Source organism: Dasypus novemcinctus, chromosome 8, assembly GCF_030445035.2.
Source record: "Dasypus novemcinctus isolate mDasNov1 chromosome 8, mDasNov1.1.hap2, whole genome shotgun sequence".
Classification (NCBI taxonomy): Eukaryota; Metazoa; Chordata; class Mammalia; order Cingulata; family Dasypodidae; genus Dasypus; species Dasypus novemcinctus.
This window is the reverse complement of record NC_080680.1, coordinates 13,211,683-13,218,174: the sequence shown is the minus strand read 5'-3', so window position 1 is coordinate 13,218,174 and position 6,492 is coordinate 13,211,683. Positions and strand designations below refer to the sequence as shown.

Here is a 6,492-nt window from a genome sequence, read left to right as displayed (position 1 = left end):
TCTCTATGTTTTCTTCTTTTTTGGTCTTTGATCAATTTTGAGTTGACTTTTGTATATAGTGTGAGGTAGGGCTCTACCTTCATTCTTTTGCATAAGGACATCCAGTTTTTCCAACACCATTTGCTTTATTTAATTTTTTTCAGATCTAAATTTTATTTCACATTTATAGAAACCATAGAAAAGATTTACATTTTCCCTCACTATAGCAGAACTTTTCAGTGGAATAAGATATCTTGCCATAAATAAGATACTACTGATTTGTATAACTGAATATAACTGTCTATATTCTTCAAACTAAGGGATAATGCATTTGTAAATGATCATTTAAAAAATATAAGTCCAGACATAAACATATGGCTTAACTATTAACATTTTATATTGTACAGTGCCAAATTATTTCCATTATCAATTAGCACACTTTTTAATTTTTTAAAAAAGATTTATTTTTTATTTATTTCTCTCCCCTTCCCCCCTGCCTCCAGTTGTCTGCTCTGTGTGCCCATTTGCTGTGTGTTCTTCTGTGACCACTTCTATCCTTATCAGCGGCACCAGGAATCTGTGTTTCTTTTCATTGCATCATCTTGTTTTGTCAACTCTCCGTGTGTGCAGCACCATTCTTGGGCAGGCTGCACTTTCTTTTGCACTGGGTGGCTCTCTTTATGGGGTGCACTCCTTGCGTGTGGGGTTCCCCTATGCAGGGAACTGGCAGGGCACTCCTTGTGCGCATCAGCAGTGCACATGAGCCAGCTCCACATGGGTCAAGAAGGCCCGGGGTTTGAACTGCAGACCTCCCATGTGGTAGGCGGACACCCTATCCATTGGGCCAAGTCCGCTTCCTTAGCACACTTATAAAAATGCAGTCCCTCCGTTGTTTTGGTTCAGTTGAAATATATCCAAAAAAATTAACAATTCAAAAACACTAAACATACATTGCAATTAAATATTAAACCATGTGATAATTATACCATAAGTATTGACTTTGATTAACCTTTATTACTTAGAAATTTGTTTTCAAATAATTTTTACCAGTAATCTGAAAATTTTGACCATACAGACAAAAGATTGCTATTTTTATGTTAGCACAAAAAGTAATTTTAAAAACTCATTTGACAAAAATAAATTTTAAAGACATTCATTGGCAAAGTAAAAATAAATCCACATTTTCTAATGGATTCTAATTTTCCATGTTGTTGATTTCAAACATGTACGAAATAACTAAACTTATACTGTATGCTACAAGGAGAATCATTTTAGACCAGATCATGATATTATAGAAAATTAAAATCATGTAATTATTACCTGAACTAAGGATTCTAATAACAGAATAAGTCTAACTTGAACTAAGATGAAGTTGATGATATTGGTAGTGCAAAAGTGTGTGTCTGGTTTCATTGTAAGTACAAAGACATCATAAATACCGTATGTTTGTGATTCAGAATGTCAAATTGCACCATTTATTAACATCAGTCTATGGCTGGGAAGCAATATTTGGTCTCCTGTAAAGAATAGTAAAGGAAGAATATATGTCTTTTCTAGAGAGGAGAAAAGAATATTAAATGGAAATGAGTGAAAAAAAAAAAGAGTCTGGTCCCCCAAATAAAAGGGCTATTAACTGAGGAGAGCAATAATATTACTCTTTCATTAACAGTTAAAAGTATTATCCCTATTACTAGGGATAATATAGTACCATATCATTCTAATTATGTATTAAATGATTATGCTTATACAAATACACATATAATATTATTGCCACTCTTTAGTTAGTAGGCAATTTTGGGATAAATTCATTGTCTAAATCACAGTGTGCTTAATAATTATGTCTTTTTTTTTTAAGATTAAAAAAATTTTTTAATTTATTTCTCTCCCTTTCCCCCCTGCTCCCAGTTGTCTGCGCTCTGTGTCCATTCGCTGCATGTTCTTCTGTGACCCTTTCTATCCCTATCAGTGGCACCAGGAATCTGTGTTTCTTTTTGTTGCATCATCTTATTGTGTCAGCTCTCCATGTGGGCGACACCATTCCTGGGCAGGCTGCACTTTCTTTCACGCTGGGTGGCTCTCCTTATGGGGTGCACTCCTTGCGCGTGGGGCTCCCCTACACGGGGGACACCCCTGCGTGGCACGGCACTCCTTGTGCGCATCACACTGAGCATGGGCCAGCTCCACACGGGTCAAGGAGGCCTGGGGTTTGAACCACGGACCTCCCATGTAGTAGGGGGACACCGTGTCCATTGGGCCAAGTGCACTTCCCTCATTTATGTCTTAACTGTTCATTTATACCTTAACAAATTTTCATTTAGCATACTAATAAATTCCAAATGATGTAATAAAAATTCTGATTGCAGTATTTTATTTTTCTAGATTCCATTTGAGATAAAGTAGCTAGCTGCTTCACCTATTTTAATACTAACATATTCTGGGATCATATTATACAAATTCATGTACAGAAACTTAGAACATAAATTTCCCATGAGAAGATGTTAGTTAAACTGTGTCATTGCTATATATTTGCAAAACATTCTAACACTGCAAGCAAGAAGTTTCAGGACTGGGCATGTTTAAATGCTTCGCCTCTACTGCAGTGATGCTGGTGTATTTCCACACAAGGCCTCTTAGTGATATCAATCAAGTGATGGTAAAACTTTATCAATGAATTGTTGGATATCCATCATTTCCTGGTGACATGAGCTATGCATCATACCCTTGTAGGTTTTGAAGTTTACCTTAAACTGGATTTACCAATGTTTTTAGCCTTTCAGTTGCAAGAGAACCAAATATTAGATGAACTAAAGGGTCACAATTTCCATGCCACTGGAGAACAGATATAACTTTATTAGCACAACTGATTGGACCCTGTGGAAATGAATCCCAAAGTGGAAGCCAGCAACTGAGTGCAGTGATACCTGCCAGTTTCTGCTCTGTGTTAAGAGCAGTCATATAAAGATAAAGCCCCTCCCTGAGAAAATCCTCCCAAAATAGTTCTATTAGGAGGAATTCCATTTTTCACCTCTTGGTCTATCAAAGTTTTGATGTTTTCTGCTGCCTGCTTGAGTCCATTCCAGGTTCATCCTCCTGTGAATGGGCAAAAGCCCAAAAGTGTCAAACCAAGAAGGCATACTTATGTTCATGTTTAATATAATAGGCATAACTGGTGCATGCAGGCAGATATATTTGATATGTGAACTTATATGACACCTGCAAAGACTTCTACCACCTATGCCCTTTATCTTGCAATCCTTGAAGAAAAATGACCACGGCAGTGGCCTTGCAGGTGGTGGACATAATGGCAGACAGTGGGGCTGGCATGTTGTTGTCACACAGGCATGGCTTGTCAGCATCTAGTCAGAACTGGCGCCTGGTTGAGGCCCCTGACCAGCTAGAGCCCAGCGGGAGTCCCTGTTGCCCCCAGGTGTGCTTCTCTTAGCACCATTTGGTGCCCTTTACAATAATTGGTTGGCTGTAAATGTGAAGATTGATTTTGAAACTGTCAATTCAATTCCATTAGCCTAAGTGTCTGTTCTTGTGCCAGTACCATGTTGTCTTGATTACTATGGTTTTGAAATACGTATTTTTTAGGAGGTACCAGGGACTGAACCCAGGACCTTGTACATGGGAAGAAGGCACTGAACTGCTGAGCTACATTAGCTCTCTATAATAAGTTTTAAGACAGAGAAGTATGAGTCCTCCAACTTTATTTTTCTTTTTCAAGATGGTTTTGGCTATTTGGGGTCCATTACACTTCTGTATAATTTGTAGATTGGCTTTTCCATTTCTGCAAAAAGGCTATTGGAATTTTGTTTGGGATTGTATTGAATCTGTAAATTGCTTTGAGTAGAATTGACATTTTAACAATGTTTAGTCTTACAGTCCATAGACATGGAATTTCCTTCAATTTATTTAGGTTTTCTTTGATTTCTTTTAGCAGTGTTTTATAGTTTTCTCTCCACAAGAACTTTACATCTTTCATTAGATTTATTTCTAGATATGTGATTCTTTTAGTTATTGTAAATGGAATTTTTTCTTGATTTCTTCTTCAGATTGTTTATTACTAGTATTTAGAACTCTACTGATTTTTGTGTGTGGAACTTGTACCCTGCCCATTTGTTGAATTTATTTATTTGTGCCAGTAGCTTCATTGTGGACTTATCTGGATTATCTGTGTATAAGGTCACGCCATCTACAAATATGGAAAATTTCACTTCTTCCTTTCCAATTTTGATGGCTTTTATTTCTTTCTCTTGCCTAATTGCTTTGGCAAGAACTTACAGTATAATGTTGAATAACAGTGGTGAAAGTAGGCATCTTGTCTTGTTCCTAATTTTAGAGGGAAAGCTTTCAGTCTTTCATCATTGAGTATGATGTTAGCTGTGGGCTTTTTCATATGTGCCCTTGATTATGTTGAGTAAGTTTTCTTCTATTTCTAGTTTTTAAGAGTTTTTTTTTTTAAATCAAGAATGGGTGCTGGATTTTGTTAGATGGCTTTTCTGTATCAATTGAGATGATTATGTGAGTTTTTCCTTTGTTCTGTTAATGTGTATTACAGTTATTGATTTTCTTATATTGAACCACCCTTACATACCTGGGATAAATCCCACTTGATCATGGTGTATAATTCTCTTTATGTGCTATTGGATTCTGTTCACTGGTATTTTATTGAGGATTTTTGCATCTTTATTCATAAGGGATATTGGTCTGTAGTTTGCTTTTCTTTTATTTTTATCTGCCTTTGAAATTAGGGTGATATTGCCCTCATTAGATGAGTTACAGAATGTTCTCTCTTCTTCATTTTTTTTGGAAGAGTTTGAGCAGGATTGGTGCTAATATTTATTGGAATGTTTGGTAAAATTCACCTGTGAAGCCATTTAGTCCTGGACTTCTCTTTTTTGGGAGGTTTTTGGCTACTCTTTAGTAATAATCGGTTTATTAAGATCTTCTATTTCTTCTTGAGTCAGTTTAGGTAGTTTGTGTGCTTCCAGGAATTTGTCCATTTCATCTAGGTTATCTAATTTTTTGTCATATAGTTGTTCATAAGATCATTTTACTGTCCTTTTTGTTTCTGTAGAGTTGGTAGTAAGGTCTCCCTTTTCATTTCAGATATGTCTCTTTTCTCTCTTTTGTCTTTATCTGTCTAGATAAAGGTATGTTGATTTTATTCATACTTTCAAAGAACTAGCTTTTGATTTTGTTGATTCTATTGTTTTTTAATTCTCTATTTCATTTATCTCCACTCTAATCTTTGTTATTTCCTTCTCATTTTGGATTGAATGTTTTACTGGATTCCCCAGTTTTGAGGTTAGGTCTCTAATTTTAGATCTTTTTTTCTTTTTTAATGTAAGCATTTAGAGCTATAAATTTCCCTCTCAGCATGGCTTTTGCTGCAACCCATAAGTTTTGGTTTGTAGTGTCTTCATTTCACTCACATCTATATATTTCCTAATTTTCCTTGAGTTTTCTTCTTTTAGTCATATTCTTTTAAAGAATATGTTTAAAATTTACACATATTTGTGAATTTTCCATTTCTCCCTCTGGTATTTATAGCTGCATTCCATTGTGGTTAGAGAAAATACATCATATGATTTCAATATTTTTTGATTTATTGAGACTGTTTGTGACTTAACATATAGCTTAAACTGGAGTATCATCTATATGCACTAGAGAAAAATTTGTATTCTGCCACTAGTGATATGTTCTACATATGTCTGTTAGGCCTAGTTCATTTAAAATATTATTCAAATATTCCATTTCCTTATTGATCTTCTGTCTAGATGTTCTACTTTATTGAAAATGGTGTATTGAAGTCTCCTACTATCTATGAAGAACCATTTATTTCTCCCTTCAAATCTGTCAATATTTGCTTCATATATTCTGGGGATTTGTTGTTAGGTGCACACATATTTATATTGTTATGTCTTCTTGTTGAATTGGCCCCTTTAACAATATATAAAGACCTTCTTTGTCCCTCTTAACAGTTTTTTATTTAAAGTCTATTTTATCTATTAGCATAGCTACCCCAGCTCTCTTTTGGTTACCACTTGTATTTTATATACATATATTTTCCAGCCTTTCATTTTCAACCTACTTATATCTTTGAATTTAAGGTTAGTCTCTTGTAAACAGCATATACTTGAGTCATGTTTTTATAAAAAGTCCATTCTGCCAATCTGCCTTTAATTTGGAAAAGTTTAATCCATTATAGTCACTACTGATAATGTAATCCTTTCTTCTTCCAATTTGTTCTTTTACCTTTGGAAGTCTTGTACCTTTTTTGACCCTCAATTATTCCATTAATGCCTACTTCCATATTTATTTGTGTCTTTTTTTTTTGTATTATACCATTTTTAAATCCCTTATCATATTTTTAGTCCCTTATTTCTTTCTGAATATATTTTTCATATTTTTTCTTTGTGGTTATCACAGGGTTAAAATTTAACCTCCTTCATCTAAAAATCATAATTGATTTGATACCAATTTATCTTCAATCACATACAAGTACAC

General features: G+C 34.7%; 1 pseudogene; it reads right to left on the bottom strand.

The window, feature by feature from the left end:
* Window positions 1–2,618: 2,618 nt before the first annotated feature.
* On the bottom strand, window positions 2,619–3,125 carry LOC101425436 (acyl-protein thioesterase 1 pseudogene; annotated as a pseudogene).
* Window positions 3,126–6,492: the final 3,367 nt, after the last annotated feature.